General features: G+C 33.9%; 1 protein-coding gene across 4 annotated transcripts in view; it reads right to left on the bottom strand.

Annotated features, from left to right (window-relative positions):
• Window positions 1-17044, bottom strand: part of Ten-a (Teneurin-a transmembrane protein) — a 1171522-nt gene that overhangs the window by 752169 nt on the left and 402309 nt on the right. The gene's annotated exons all lie outside the window — the stretch shown is intronic.

Here is a 17044-nt window from a genome sequence, read left to right as displayed (position 1 = left end):
ATTGGATTCCATTTTCAACACAACCGTTGAAGAGTCTCATGGCCTAGCTCCGAGGACTATCATTAGATCGTAATGAAAATTACTGTATATGAAACCATTGCAAAAGAGCACTCTTTCAGCCACAACTTAAATCAGCAAATTTGGTACAGCTGTGTTAAGTTGAAGTAAGGCGTAATCTGATGCACAATTATGGCATTAGCTCTGTCAGCCGTTGAGAAGATATGGTCTACCGCTGAAGATTATACAATCTTACGAAATATACATGGAACCAGGGAGAAGCTATGTTGTTTCAAACAAGTGTAGAATCATTAAAAATCGGCGTATCTATGTTGAAATAATACGTGGACATATGCTTATTGAAGCCACTTAAAAATAATTTATGTAATTAACTGACAAAATTATTGAAATATTTATTGTAAATAAGAACTTTCCTTGGAAATAGCTCATTACATTAGTGAAACCGTTTCGGAAACGACCAACGGTTCTCATGATGAATTTGTTTGCTAATTTTTTCATCAGAAATTATTTGAATATTTTTTTAAATAATTAACTAATTGTCAAAACTTTTCAAACATGTTATATGTAAGAATCTTTCTTGGGAATAGCTTATTCAATTAGTGAAAACCGTATCGAGATATGACCAATAGTTCACAAATAGCCGCGAACATTCTTACGCACATACATACAGGTCAAACTGAAAACCTCCTTGTTTTAAATCAGTTAAAACCGGCATTTTATTGCGCTAAAAACATAATAATGAGATACAATGTAAGAGTAAAATATTTTAAGGAACTGTTATGTTTTATTTCTTCTTACTTAAGAAGTCTAGAAATGGACATCGGTATCTGTTCACTAATCACTTGTAAGATATGATATTTTAGTGATTTTTTACCAATTGTAAAACTTAAGTTTTATTCTCCCCGTAGTATGAAGCTATCAACATAAATAAATACAAATATAGAAATAGTAATTATGTTCTGTAATACATTAGTGTATGATGAGAAAAATGTCCAAAAACATAATATAATATGTCAGTCTGAACGAGCTGAATAAATTCACATGCTTGGGGTTAAATCTCCAAGCTTAGTTCTCGAGAATATGACGCCCGATAACGAATTTTTATGGCCCTACAAATATCAATTGTGGCCAACAATAATAAGTTCAAAACACTTCATATAAGTTGGTGAAACAGTAGTTACTGAGATATAATAATCTAAGTTATTTAATAATTCAATGGAGTCAATTTTTTATGTAAAATAAAGAACTTTAATCTTAAATAGCTTTCAATTTGTGTTCTCAGAATTGCGCGGATTTCTTGTGAAATTAACAGAGTTGAGAAATTTGATATTTGGCTTAGGAGTTAATGAATAATAATGAGCCTAAGGAAACATGTAATTTTAGTTTTATTTAGAATGTCCGTGTCTATAAAAGTATTGAATTGATGTTACACTTTTCTACTATTGACTGATTGAATATGGTATTTAATGTGTACGTCAATTTCAAAGTTTGTTTACTATTGTTCTGTTCAAAACAGTCGTAACCTGACTAGGACAAAGTGTGAACCATATTTACGGGTCGTTTTCTATTTTTCATCGCCTTTCCTCCTGAATCTCCGGTATATGAATGTACAAAAATCATAATTTTCTGAATCTCTCTTGTACTATCTTTATCCATATTGTTATTTCATGTGTCTAGGCCAATTATGACCTGAGCTACGAACATTTGAAAGTAACTCCGCGAGATCTGCATTTTTCTGAAATTCGGATAGGTGTCAATGCCTTTATCTTGCGGAATGAGCTGATAGATGATTTTCATGAAAGTTAAGTCTCGATTCAGGTATTATGATGGCTAGCTACGGTCTTCCTTTTAGACATGAAGTTAAATAAGGGAGGAATCATACATATATTTTATTATTATTATTATTATTATTATTATTATTATTATTATTATCGAGCTGTCATTTAGGAATAACTACAGTAGTTCAGGCCATACATAAGTTAAAGTAATATTATTGTGTTCAATTAAAATATAATACAAACCAGGCAAGATGTGTATATACTTTTAATAATTGTTAAAGTCACCTATCATAAGCATAACTACCGATAATTTCATCCGCTAGCCTATATTTCCATTCATGTTAATTTTGTAAAATTCTAAACATTCATACTATCCTTTGATAAGAAGAAAAGGAAAAGTTGCTAAATATATGGAGATTGTGAACTATGAATCTCAGCTGTGCCTTTTTCAGAATGAAAGAATGATAATGAAATAGTTAATTCAAAGTTCTTTCTATCCCAAACGAAGTACTGTTACATGCAGTTTGCAGCAGGAATCCAGATTTCAGATATCAAATTGTTATACCTAGGTATTTAGAAGTTTGCTTTTTCCTTCTTATATAAACCATATAAGTTGCTCCATACTTATTTTAGCACCTTTCCGAAATATAACCTTTAAAAATATCAAAAATTTCAATTCCTTGCAACTATGTTCCTATTTATTCAAAATGTATCATAATGCGATCATATTCATTACTAAGGTATTTTGGAAGTGCATTGCCATGTTCGGTCTACTCGGATTATAACTGTTGTAGTAACCTCTAAGATTAAATTGTTTTGGCTGATAATGTAGTGTCCTTAGTTGGTAATAATTAATAACAAATATGGTATTGTATACATTTCTGTGTAACACATATAGTAGATCTGAAATAATAATCTGACATAGTGCCATGTGAAAAAATACAACATATATTAGGTTGGCAATACTCTTCATCTGATGGTATTGCAGAGAGTATAGCAAACTTCTATTTTCTCCTGTTGATTTTTTTTCAAATTTTGAACGTTTTCTATTTGTTAGTTTAAAATTTATAAAGAGTGTCAAGTTAAATATTCCACCTTATACATATAGTGCTTCAACATTAGTGTTGAAAAAGTTGAAGATAATCTTAATTGAAGATCATAAGTACTCGATTGTGTACACTAAGAATAGAACATGATTACAAAAAATCAATCGACTTAGTTTGTTTTGAAAAGAAAACTAAATTTTATCCATGAAAGATTTTTAAATTATACATATTCATATGGAAGAGCTGGGTTGATCTTTGCGAGCAGTATATGTATCAGGTAAACTATAGGTAAACTCAGCATGTGGCTCAAGTGCCTAAAAGGGATGTTAAATCTCTATCATTTATCTGAAAGCTGTGAATAACAATCTGAAGAATAAAGGATACCAGCAAACTAATGAAAAAAGCACGACTTCAGAAGACAAATTGCATTTACTGCCGTTACTTGTTAATGTTATTGGAATGCATCACAGTAACTTTCCGTGAATGGAATACATCTAGAGTTAAGTATTCTTTGTGACAATTATTTCTACATTCAATCCATTTTGTTCAATCAAATAGAAACGTGCCAATCATAAACAAGGGAAGAAATAAACAAACGAAATATTTCCATCTATCTCTCCATTTTGATCTTGTTGATATCGAGTAGGCTGAGAACTCCGAATTGACAGAGAGAGAGAATAACAGAAGCCTTATAGTTACCGAATGGTGTAGCTAGGAGACAGGAACATCTCTCCATGGCAACGAAACCAAATTAAAACCTGGACTCTTCTGCTCGGGTAGCCAATATGAACACCATTTGTGCATTCATATTTGCGAAGAATGAAGAACTTAAATACATTCCTCAGTTAGATTTCTCTTCATTATAGCACTTTTTGTTTGTTTTTCCTACATTTCTCTCCTTTACTATATTGTAATTTTACTCTCTAATTGGTACTAAAATATATACTAATATCTATATCTATATCTATCTATCTATCTATCTATCTATATATCTATCTATCTTTAGCTGCTAGGGGTCTAAAAAGGACGAAACAATAGATATATTCTAAATTTTCTAACTTTGATTTATTTGCTCCTCTCTATACTATATTGACTAAATCTTGATCTGAAGAAATGCGTGAAGCAATAAAACTATGAACATGCTATTGCCATCAACACGTTCTGTTCTAATTTAGTTTTCGGAATGTCATGATATATTTCCTAAAATATCACTATTTTTGCAAAAATGACTTTTGATGTCACCGTTTTACAAAGAAATAAGTATAAAAAGCTTTATCGACCCTATTATCTATTCACAAATAAATATTTTGTTGTTTTTTAAGAAACAAAATGTATTTTGTTCATTACATACCACCAAGGCATCTTTCTGTGAGGCGAAAAAGTCGAAGGACAAAAAAGTTTATATTTTCGAATAAATTTTGTTGAGAGTGGTAAAGGACTGTGAGAAACATTGTTATAGAAAGTTTCGTTAATTGATTATAATAAATAACATATTTATACATATCTATAATTTTGAGGGGTTTAAACGGAACGAAATGTTTCCAATAATTTGGATTTTTTTAAAATAACAACAATATTTTACATCTTATTGCAATGAATCTGACATAATTCAATCTAAGTAGCATAAGAAACGTTTTCCCGAGACGTGTCAGTAATTAGATAGAAATAACGTTGATCGATATGACGATATTTTTTATGGTCAAGGGGTTTTTTCGGGACGATTTTTGGTTATTTCCAGGTATCCAACTCTCAACAGAATGTGTAAGAAAATGTCGGCAACTGTGAGCGTACTCTTTAAAACGTCTCCTCTCAAGCATTTCTCATTTCATAAACTATTCTGTTTAAACAGTTCACAGAAATTAGGATGGAAAATTGACAAAAACAGTGTCTACCAACATTTCAGATGGAACATCTCGCCATACACAATTGCTTCGGAGAAAGTCGCATCACCGTTCGCTCATAACAAACAGTATTGAGAAGGGGGAAAATATGTAGAGGAGGAGCCCTCCCCACGTGCGTCACGCAGCAGCTGAATAGTTGATTGACACCTGAAGTTCCTTTATAGCTGTTTTCTTCCGCTGATTATAAAGCAGTAAAGCGAACAAGAAAGACTGGTTACAGATTTCAATAACAATTTTATAGGCTGTGCTCCACTCAAACATATTTAAAGCTGAGAAAATATGTAGAAGCCCTAGACTAAAAGACACACACCATTTGAAATATTATAATATATAACTACAATACATGTATATAGAATAAGAAATACATGTTACTCAATGATAATTAAATAATCCAATGTAACACCACTCTACAATATATCCCATATTTTCAGGAACACCATCAATAAGACCGTTATATTGTTTTATTTATGGTTTAGTGTCTCACTGGTAATTACACTGAAAAGAGAGGTTCCGACTTCATCTGATCTCATGCAGTTTTTTATATGGTTTCTTGCCTTTCACTCCTTACATTGTGTCGTTTATTATTATTATTATTATTATTATTATTATTATTATTATTATTATTATTATTATTATTATTATTATTATTATTATTATTATTACATTATTAGTGAGTTGAGTTGATTTTGAGTTTAACGTCCCTTTCAGCAGCTACGCTGTCTGAGAAGTGGAAGTACTGATTAACGTGGAATCCGAAACACATGAGCTCCTACTGGGAATCGAACCCAGGTACCCCACGTCAAAGACGCGTACGCTAATCGCTTATCTATGTAGATACTAATAATAATAATAATAATAATAATAATAATAATAATAATAATAATAATAATAATAATAATAATAATAATAATAATAATAAAGTTTAAATTAAAAGACAAATTCTGAACAAAGCATGAGCTCCTCCGTGGTTAAGCGGTTAGCGTACGCGCCTTTGGCGTGGGATACCTGGGTTCGATTCCCGGCGGGAGCTCATGTGGTTCGGATTCCACGTTAATCAGTAGGTCCACTTCTCAGACAGCGTAGCTGCTGAAACGGACGTTAAACTCAAAGTCAACTCAACTCACTAATAATGTAATAATAATAATAATAATAATAATAATAATAATAATAATAATAATAATAATAATAATAATAATAATAATAATAATAATAATAATAATAATAATGAACGACACAATGTAAGGAGTGAAAGGCAAGAAACCATATAAAAAACTGCATGAGATCAGATGAAGTCGGAACCTCTCTTTTCAGTGTAATTACCAGTGAGACACTAAACCATAAATAAAACAATATAACGGTCTTATTGATGGTGTTCCTGAAAATATGGGATATATTGTAGAGTGGTGTTACATTGGATTATTTAATTATCATTGAGTGGCATGTATTTCTTTTCTATATACATGTATTGTAGTTATATATTATAATATTTCAAATGGTGTGTGTCTTTTAGTCTAGGGCTTCTACATATTTTCTCAGCTTTAAATATGTTTGTGTAGAGCACAGCCTATACAATTGTTATTGAAATCTGTAACCAGTCTTTCTTGTTCGCTTTACTGCTTTATAACCAGCGGAAGAAAACAGCTATAAAGGAACTCATATAGCCTCGCTGCTGAAAGGGACGCTAAACAAAAATCAACTCAACTCTGACCAAAGCATATATTAACTAATAAATAATAGCATTACAGTTTCGGCAAATTAATTTGCCGAAACTGTAACGCTATTATTTATTAGTATATATATGCTTTGGTCAGAATTTGTGTTTTAATTTATACAAGAAGCTCCAATGCTAGAATGAGTGGTATTCAAATAATATAGTTAATAACATCAAGAAATTCTGAAAACAATAATTTTGGGAGAAAATAGTTTTTGTGGTGGTAAATTGAAGAAATGAAATTAACACTAAAAGCATTTGCGAGATGAAATGTTTTTATAAACTAAACTACTTCCCTGATATTCGAGAAAACCGCACTCAATGTTTTTAATTTCTTCATTTTACCTTCTCAAAAATAGTTTCTTCTTTGTAATGCATTTTATAAAAACTTTGCTTTGTTATAATTTCAGCATCATCTTTACTAAAGGATTTACCAATGAATAAATGAGTTTATTTATAACCTCTTTCTAGTACCGAAGCTATACGTTGCTTGAAAACAGTAATGGTTTTAGATTTTCCCTCAGGGGTGAGGATTTTAATACACTATGTGTGAAAAGTAATATTCTTGAAATGGTAGGAAATCCACATTTAACATGCTCAGGAGGAATTCAATAGCTCCAAGGGGCTCCCTGTCACTCTCTGAAATAATCACTGCTTGAAAATGAAATCTCTGAGTTTAGTGCCACAAAATTATGCTCCAAGGCTGAAGGATATGGTAGCGAATGAAACAAACAAATGATGGTAAAATCTTGGCGATATAAAAAGCGGGAGGTAATGGAAGATCTTCGAGAAAACCCGTGCACATAGTTTTCATCCTCAATGAAACCGGCTTGGCGAGAACCAGGACCGAAGCTGGGGCCACATATCCTAAGAAGTAGGTTGGTGCTCTATCACTGAGCCACCGAGGTTTTCGTATAAGTGAATCCATACCTTAAGATCGAATCAGATCTACGCTAATGAGTTCAAATTTTAAAGCTGATCAAGAATCGAACTCGGAGCCTCTTACATCACGCTCGCTAACCACTAGAACAGAGCGGGGACTGCAGGGGGTGAAATACAGGGACCTGATCCCTATTAATTGTAACTTCTTGAAGTTAGCTCCCCTCTCATCACAAATATGTATTCCAAATATTATACTTTATTCCTTTTAAGTCATTTTTAGTACTCAAACAGCATGTTCTCTAAAAATCTCGAAATCTAATTTTGTAAAACAAACACAAGGGCTGAATCCAGGATAGCGATCGGGGGCGATCGCAACCCCAAGAATAGGATTTTAAAAAAATAAAACCCATTACAAAGTTGTAGCTCTTGATTTTTTAAAACTTTGTATTATAATTGTAGAATAAAAACTAAAATAAGTAAGTCTTCAATTGCAGGAGTTAAATGAATCAATACATCTCAATAAATTACTTGCATTGGAGTTCTTGCTCAGAAAATGCCCACTTCCGAAAATGTAGGTGGCTGCTTCTCCTCTTTCTTTTCAAGATGCAATATTTTGAGCTATCCGTTCCTTCTCAAAACTGATTTCTGCTTCTTGTTAACAATTGGTAAACAGTAAGCTATAAACCCATTTGTCCACAAGTGTTTGCCAATATTCCTGTTTTAGAAAGTCCAGTTTGACAGTACAGAAAGTCAATAAACGTAATGGTTCTGGCATTTTAGATGCAAGTGCAATTGAAAATACAAAGAAGGAAGTAATATAACTAGCGTATGAATAGAAATTAAAGTTAATGATTCAAGAAGAATTCGTATTCTTATTATTATAATTATTCTACTGCTACTACTGTTATTTATTATTATTATTATTATTATTATTATTATTATTATTATTATTATTATTATTATTTATAATCCATCAGTATCAACGTTTAAACAAGTCAACATGTACGGCACTGCATGGCAGCCAAGTTCCACGAAGAAAATGAAAACTGGCCTGCACTGCCGTAAGCATATTATACACGAACAAGAGTTTTGGGTAAAATCACCGATTTCGAGGCTCTGTAAAACCGATTCTAGTGCCGGGAAGAAACATGAAATTTAGAATTTAAGGAGATATCCGAGAGATGTGCTCATATACCAAATCTCACATTCCTACCTTCAACCATATTTGAGTACTGGACCCCTATAATATGCAGTTTTCAGGCTCACTGACTCACTGACTCACTCATCAAATTGATTAGGTACTTCCCAATGAGACAGAGACGTGAAACTTAGCACAAAGGTACCTTATAATGACTTGAGTATAGAAAAAGTCCAAAATCTGATGAATGTGCTATGGGAAATTTTTCATGGGCAAAAAAACTGTCCTTAGCTAAGCAAGAAATCGTTTCACTCACTCACTCATCAAATTGATATGGTACCCCCCAATGATCCAATATGCTACAATTAAGATATACGATATTGACATGGTGAACTACAAAAAGAAGTGAAATATGAACAAAAATACCAGAGGTACAAAAAGTGCAGCCAAGTTCGTCAGCCTCAAAAAGTGTTGAGATGAGGATGGATGAACCAAGTTCCTTGGCCCTGCATCTGAAACGAACACTGGAACTTGGCGCGAGGTGTCAAGGAAAATGATGTTAAGGAACCTTAGGGATAGTGGTGGTAGGCGTGGTGGGTTTGGGACCACCACCAACCTTAGGAATATCAACTTCGCTAAGGCGCTAAGGCACATATACAGTATACTGCAGTAAGATTGGTGGTTCGAAACCCAGACAGGGAAAACTTATATTCCTTCACGAAGTGTCAAGGTAAATGATGTTAACGAGCCTTAGGGATGGTGTTTGTGAGGGTGGTGGATTTGGGGGTCACCATTAGCCTTATGGCTAAAATATCCCGCCGTGAAACTAGGAACAGACATCTTAATGTATTCGAATATATGTTAGACATCTCGCAGATGCAAGTGCAATGGTAAGGAGCTTGGCTCATCCATCCTCATCTCAACACTTTTTGAGGCTGACGAACTTGGCTGCACTTTTTGTACCTCTGGTGTTTTTGTTCATATTAATTCTACAGAAGAGTCCATTCCCTTTTCTAAAATTGTTTTTACTTTTCGTTTTTTTCTTTTTTCTTTCTTTTTTGCAATATATTATTACCTTGTTTTGAGCTCGAACGACTGCCCCCCCCCCCCAATATTCAACTTGGATCCGCCTATAGTTACACAATTAAGGAATTATCCACAGAAAGATTCATTTAAAATTTTTTGTTGTTTATTACAAGCGCTTGCATGCATGGAATAAAACGAAATTTCTATTTTACGTAGATACCAATGTAAAGCTAAATAATGTTAACTGGAAAGCAAAGTTGTTAATGTTTAATTTAGTCGGCAATGTCCTAGTGAGATCAGCGAAGTTAAATTGTACCGGATCTGGCCCGAGTGACCATGCGTACTCATTACATGGTATCGACATTTCGGTATACACCCAGCGTCGTGAGGACAATTGGGGAACTACTTGAATGAAAGTATTGAACTCGGTGACTTCAACATTCGGTCATTCAAGATTCGTCTAATAACCTCAGGCAATGAAATTTGCCGATGTTAACTCATGAGAAAGTGTAAGCGAATCTTGAATTCAAGATTGCCTAATGTGAAATTATGTTGGTAGTACTGACAAGAAATGACAAAATTTAAGAAATTTGTAGTTTCTAAATTAAAATAAAAATAAAAATAAAAAGTATACATCAAAACAGTATAAGCGCAATTACACTATATGACTAGATATTATATGTTTGACACCAAGATATGAAAATATTACGTGAAGTTACAAGCATTACAGAAAATATAAAATGAAGTGAGAGTTTACGTTCGACAAGAGTTTACATAATTCGACGAGAGTTTACATAATTCATAAAATAAAATTAAACAAAGCACCAAAGATCAGTATAAGCACAATTACGGTATAGATAGTATACGCTTGACATCGAGCATCACCATTAAAAGTGTAAATTTTTAATTAGGTGCAAACTGTTTTAGTGCAGTATGCACACTGGCGGACCCACGGGGAGGGCGCGACCGCCCCCTCCAAAGAGTTTTTTGAACTTTCAGCATTTATTATTGGGAAATACTAATATGGTCTTTTCCCGACCGATCCAATGTGTGTGACAAGCCTAGCAGAGTCTGATCAAAATGTGTGGTACTTAATTGTACTTAATACAGATATATTTGAATTGTGAATACTTCTCTCCCTAGTTCTTTTGGACGGTCACCATAAGCTCCAAAGGAGCGTGAATATGATTCATTGGACGTTGGACGAACAACTGTAGGAAGGGGGTAAGACGACTCACTCTTTGAACTAAAAATGTGTTATTGTGTCCTAGAAAAAGGATATGAAATGGATTTCGGAATTCTGGATTATAACCTCAATTACCTTTACGACCTTGAATAAAGTGAAATATAGAATCTACAGCGCTCCTTACCGAATAGCTCTGCAAGGAGAATTTTCGGTTGATTGATTGACTAATATGTACACTCATGTCCAAAATTATTGTCGCATATCTATAAATATGTTGTTGTAGGAATATGATTTGATAACGAATTCGCCCGGTATTTCTTATAATGTTAGTATGTGTATAATCGGCGAAGACATGCATGTGGCAAATTTCATGTCAAAAGAGCAGTAAATAAGAACAATAAAACGAAAATAAAACTTTCTTGTCCATTTAGCAACATTTTGTTTTACTGATTCTAATTTTCGTATTTATAATTCTTTTCCTGTGAAATTTACCACAAATATACATTTCCCGATTATACCCATAGTATCAGTATTAAAAGTATCCTGCAAAATTATTATGAAAATATATTCTTACAAGAAGACAGTTATAGATATGCGACAATCATTTTAGAAATGAGTGTACTTACGTCGTTTGTCAAAATCGATGCTTTACAGAACGAGAACTAGAGTTTAAATTTGGATCTGAACCACCTAGTGCGTTCCATGCTCGCTCACCGGGAATCAAACCACAGGACCTCATGCATCAAAGATCAAAAGTACGTTCGCTAGCTACTAGACCAATAAAGAGACCCCTGACTTTTGGGGTTCAACACGGAAACATTAGGAAGGACCAGACATTCATTGTGACTTCTAATGGCATTTCACGAAATCCTGAGTGAAAAACTTCGCACTGGCCAAACCGCTTAAGCTAGAAACTTTAAATTCGGACACTAGGTAAGATTTGTATCGTAGGGTATCACTAAGGAAGAATTTTTGGAAATTCGAAGAAAGGAAGGGAGAATTGGTTGGAAATTATTTTAATAAGATGGCCATCTCTTCGAATCAGTTAAGACGAGAGACTTGAAATTTGGCATTTGAATTTCTCATTTAAAATAATTTGACACGCTTTTCAACGTTTTGTGATATTTTAGTAAAACGGAGAAAAGAGATGGAAAGAAAAAGGGGCGGGAATTGCAAATATTATAATAAGATATCAATATCTAAGAATCGTTAAAGGTTAGAAACATGGAATTTAGTATATGGACTTTTCAGTTAAAATAATTCAATACTTGTTCCAGCGTATTTGATATTTTACTTACAGTTAGAAGGAAGAAAAGGGGTGGATTATATTATTATTATTATTATTATTATTATTATTATTATTATTATAACATGCCCATATCTCGGGATCCGTTGCGATTAGAAACATGAAAGTTAGTAGTTTGATTTTTCTATCTGAGCGGTTTTCTTTCACTTAATGTAGAAAAGAAGGAAAAGATATGGGGGTGGTTCATTAAAGTACCTTACGAGATGTTTGAATTTCGTGAGAGTTTTAGCTCAATCCAATTCTATATGAAAGACAGAAGGAGGAACGCGAAATATTGTGCCCCAGTAGCACGTAAGAGCATTTGCTATATTGTGCAAGGCCGTATGCCGAGCAAATTGGGGATCTGGAACGAAGCCCTACCTAGACTAAGGCTAGCATAATATAATTTTATTGTTGTTGTAAGCATAGCTATAATTATACTATGTTTCGTGGACCGCACACAAATATAGAGCTTTTGTATTATTCTTTATATACATATACTTTTGTTATCTATTTTTGCGTAGCTCGAGCCTCCAGTGTTTCTTCCAGACATGTTTTTTGGGGGCACTGCACCCCGGACCTCTGACAGTGCCCCCCGGATGAGACCAAAATTATACGTGTATAATATAATAATAAATAAAATAGTACCAGCAGTGCCCCCCGAAATACTACGTGTGCCCACCCGGAACACTTTTTCTGAAAGAACGGCAGGTTCTAACTGTTGTCCCGCAATTGTTATTCAAAATATAAATGATTAGAGCAAATTGTACACTCTTTCGTTAAAATTAATATTATCGTCAATACAGTATTTTCTTTTGTGCAAATACCGGTACTGTCAACGACAGTGCATCTGATATGTTGCGGTGATTGTGTGTGAAGTGAGTCATGACACCGCCACGCCTCCGAAACGGAAGTACGTATTTAATTTAAATGTACAGAAAGAATGTACTTCCATTAAAAAAAAAAAAAAAAAAAAAAAGTTACAAATTCGGGTCCTAAAGTGGAATCAGGTTTACACCCGCTTCGCTTCAGTCCCGGATTCATATCCATCCCATTCTTGCAAATTAAAATTCTGATCACCTTGAAGGTACACTCATCTTCCAGGAAGCGGACCGCCCCTCTCAAACGATCCTTCTAGATCCGCTAGTGAGTATGCAGGGCTCTGAACCGAAAAGAAAAAAAGAATAGTAACAATAAAACTTATGGGACAGCTTCTTCCAATCAAATATAGGCATATCCTAAAAGTGACCAGATATTCACTTAAGCTTCACCCAATATGGCTGCCATATCTCATGTGATCGCCGCAGTCTATAGAATATCCATGTTTCCTTGATTTCTTACCTTTCGTTCAATTATACGATTATGAAACTTATAACAAAATATTTTGTAAACAAATTTCTTCTCGTTTGATATAAAGTACAATCTCTGTAGGTTAGGTAGATATAAAGTTACAAATGAAGGAGAGGGTTGTGTCGTTTAATCTTGTATTTTTTTTTTCAAGCGTATTTTTCTGATTTTTCATAAAGAAAGCAGATTTCATCAATCAGTCAAAATGTTTAAATACATGAAAATACAGGAGGAAACATGGATGATGTGATGATATTTTTACATGAATTTTCAGGAAGTAACATGGTTTGTCTCTGTTGCAAAAAGGGAAGAAAACCTTTGAAACTACTCAAGAGATATACAGTTAATTGTAATAGGTTGTGAGTATATTCAATAATTCTACCACGAATCCTGAAGAACTAGTAAAAGTGGGATAACGTTTCCAATTATACTTTTATGCATCCCATGGGGTGACACACTGGCTTTCTGTCGATATTTCACATACAGAAGACTTATTTCACACCAGTCATTTACCTCTCAGTTTTACTCTTAAGAGCAAGTGTGAGCAGACGGCACGTATAGAAAGTGTACCATAAGGAGCTAACTTTGCTGGAGCAACATATTCAAGTAATTAATATGGAGGAGCAACATATTCAAGTATTGGGGATCGGAAGAGAAAATGGGAACGCTACCTAGTTCGTTGTTTGGACATAGCAGCACCATTTTTTTTTTTTTAAGCTCGTGTATTGCAAATGTAAAACTCTCACGTACTTGGGCCTATTGTTTATGTTCGAGATTGTTTCACTCAGACATGCAGTGGCGTAAGTAAGGGCTTGGGGGCCACCCAGCAGACAACGTGAAATGGGGCCTCTTCTCTGTCCTACATCACGATTTGGGGCCCCGTGATGACTTTGCCTCCCCCCCGCAATGCGGGGTCTGCGGGGCCTTTATTTACACCCAACCGTATCGTTTATGTCCCAACAGTGTACCGTGCCAGGAATGGACTTTTTTTTGTCTTTTATGTACCATAAATTATTTCTATCGCTTATAAAAAACTGAATTTTGCTTAAATAACGTTTTCTCTATAGATTATTTTGATAAATAAGATTACAGAAACTTCCGTATAATTACCTATTGTTCTCAAATGCATCATATTTTGTATATGTCAAGTATAATTCTAGCATGTTCACATTTTTTTTTTCTCTATTTTTTTTACTTATATAAATATTATTTGTATAAACAAACAAAGAAATCAGAAAAATACGCTTGACAGAAACACAGGCATAACATTAAGCGATACAAGCCTACTCCTTCATTTCTAGATTTATATCTACCTGACCTACAGAGATGAATATAGGAAACGAAACTAAATTTTATTCACAAAAAATATTTTGTTACAAGTACCAAGACCGTATAATTGAACCTAAGCTAAGAAATAAAGGACATCATTACTTTTCTATACACAGTGTCAGCCAAATTGAATATGGCAGCCACATTGAACGTAGCTCAAGAGGAATGTTCGGGGACTTTCAGGATATTACTATACTTGATAAAAGGAAACTATCCTGCAAGTTTCGTTAGGCTACCAATTTGCGCTGGGTTTGTCAAAATTTTCCGCTACATACTGGACTATTTAATAAGAACGTGAAAATACTTTCAAGAAAAAATGATAACTATTAATAAAATGCAGGATTACCAACGTATGCGAGCTAAACGAAGTGCTTTAAAAAATCAACTTTCACCTAGTAAGAAAATTAACTGTGTCATCGCTTTGATTGACGTTTGCATAGCTAGGAGGTATTAGGCGAATCTTGAATAGGCAAAACTTGAAGCCCGGTGAACTCCCGTCTAGTAATCCAGCATTAACGGCGAGGGGAGCGATGTGATGACCACACATCACTCCAAAGGCATAACTGCCGTAAACCAGCTTTTAAGCCATGGTCCGCTAAAGGCTGTTACGCCAGTGTTTTTTTTTTAAGTTTAATTCAGTGATGGTAGGTAGTATTCTGAGATTTATTATTTTTCTTTTTCCATTTTGCATAATTATGTTTTTTTCTCGTTATTATATAGATATAAAACATTCTAGCAGTTTCGATTTGCTCGACTACAAACACGGAAGTGTACGATAATTTGGAACTATTCATACTGTTAGGTGAAAAAAAAAAAAAGGTTGTATACCTATATAATACATCACAGTCTTATGACCTTGTATAAGAAACAGGAAGTGAAATCTGAACTAGGAGAGATATCTGAGTTTGAATCTCGTGTTTGGTGACACAACCCGAGACCACAGATAATAAAAGATGATTGTTGGATTTGAGTTTAGTGTCCCGTTCTGCCTCAAGGCTATATGAGACGCGGACCTACAGCTTAATGTGTGACTATAATATTATGGAGAATAAGCGCATCGTAAGGTTGCAATAACCTCGTGTTATAAAATGTCAATTAAAGTTGGTGTTGTGAAAGGTAATTAAGGATTTCATCCATTTGAAACAAATATTGTATTAATAAAATATCTATTTGTTAAGATAATGAACTTGATTTTCTTTGTTTAACATGGCAGTCAAAGAAGAATTAATGGATAATAAATACGAAATTGTAAAATTTAAATTTCCTATCGTTTAAATACATTCTTGCTACTATCGACGGCATTATCTGGTAGGAATGTTGAATAACCCTGATTCAGCAGGAAGAAAATAAGCTATAGTATTGAAGTTGATTGATTAGAGTTTCACTATATAACAAATATTGAGGTTATATGAGACAAGATATGTTGTTTAAAGTGAAATGTGGATCACTATTCGAGTTTTATCCAAGGCTTGATATACGTACTAATGATTGAATCCGCAAAAACACGCATAGGAAGCACGAGCATAGCAACTTAGCTACGAATGGACACGCCATTCAATAATTCTAATTCAAGAATGAAGGCTAAAAATAAGAAAGATGAAACGACAGTCTGTACGGTGATACTACTTTCACATTTTTTTTATTTCACACTACTTATTCCGAGACGAAATCGAGACTTGACATTCTAGATCGAGACAAGCGTGCAGTGTGTTTATCGAGACGAGATCAGGATCGAGGCCATTATTTGTCAAACGAGTCAAGCTCTACACTGCGGTCTCGTCTCTTTACCACCCCTAATCCGAACTCCTCTAAATTGGACGATTCTCTAAAAGAAGTTGAAAGAATTACAGGCTTAACAACCATTTGTAACATAGTTTAGAAAATGTTCATGATTTTTTGATTATGAACTTTATACCAATTTACCAACAACATTATTAGAGAACTATTCACACAGGTCCTGAGAATATTCAAGAAATCACCACTGGAACTGTTCCCATAGGCGGTGACAAATATAACTATGTGTAAAATTTTGGATGGCTGATGCCGTGAATGATAAGAAATAGTACCATGTTTTGTGAAGTTTATTTCTATGTGCCAAACAAAAGGAAAGACAAGCGGAAACAATGAAAGCAGAAATTTTATCTGCTTTAAATCAACTCGCTCATTTCAAACATGGGAGAGTGCGACAAGTGAGCGATAAAAAAAAGAAAGAAAATAGGAACGAAAAAAGACAACTGACATAATTTACCTGCAATATTGATCATAAAAGAAAGTTCAAAACAAAGAAAACATTTTACTGGATGGTAGAATAATTATTTCGTTCTGATCAATAATCTTAACAAAAAAGGAGGTGTGTAAAATTAAGCATGTCTGCATGAACTCGTTTCAATCCCTGTA

This window comes from Thermobia domestica, chromosome 3 (genome assembly GCF_964235325.1).
Source record: "Thermobia domestica chromosome 3, izTheDome1.hap1.1, whole genome shotgun sequence".
Lineage (NCBI taxonomy): Eukaryota > Metazoa > Arthropoda > Insecta > Zygentoma > Lepismatidae > Thermobia > Thermobia domestica.
This window is presented reverse-complemented; position numbering and strand designations above follow the sequence as displayed.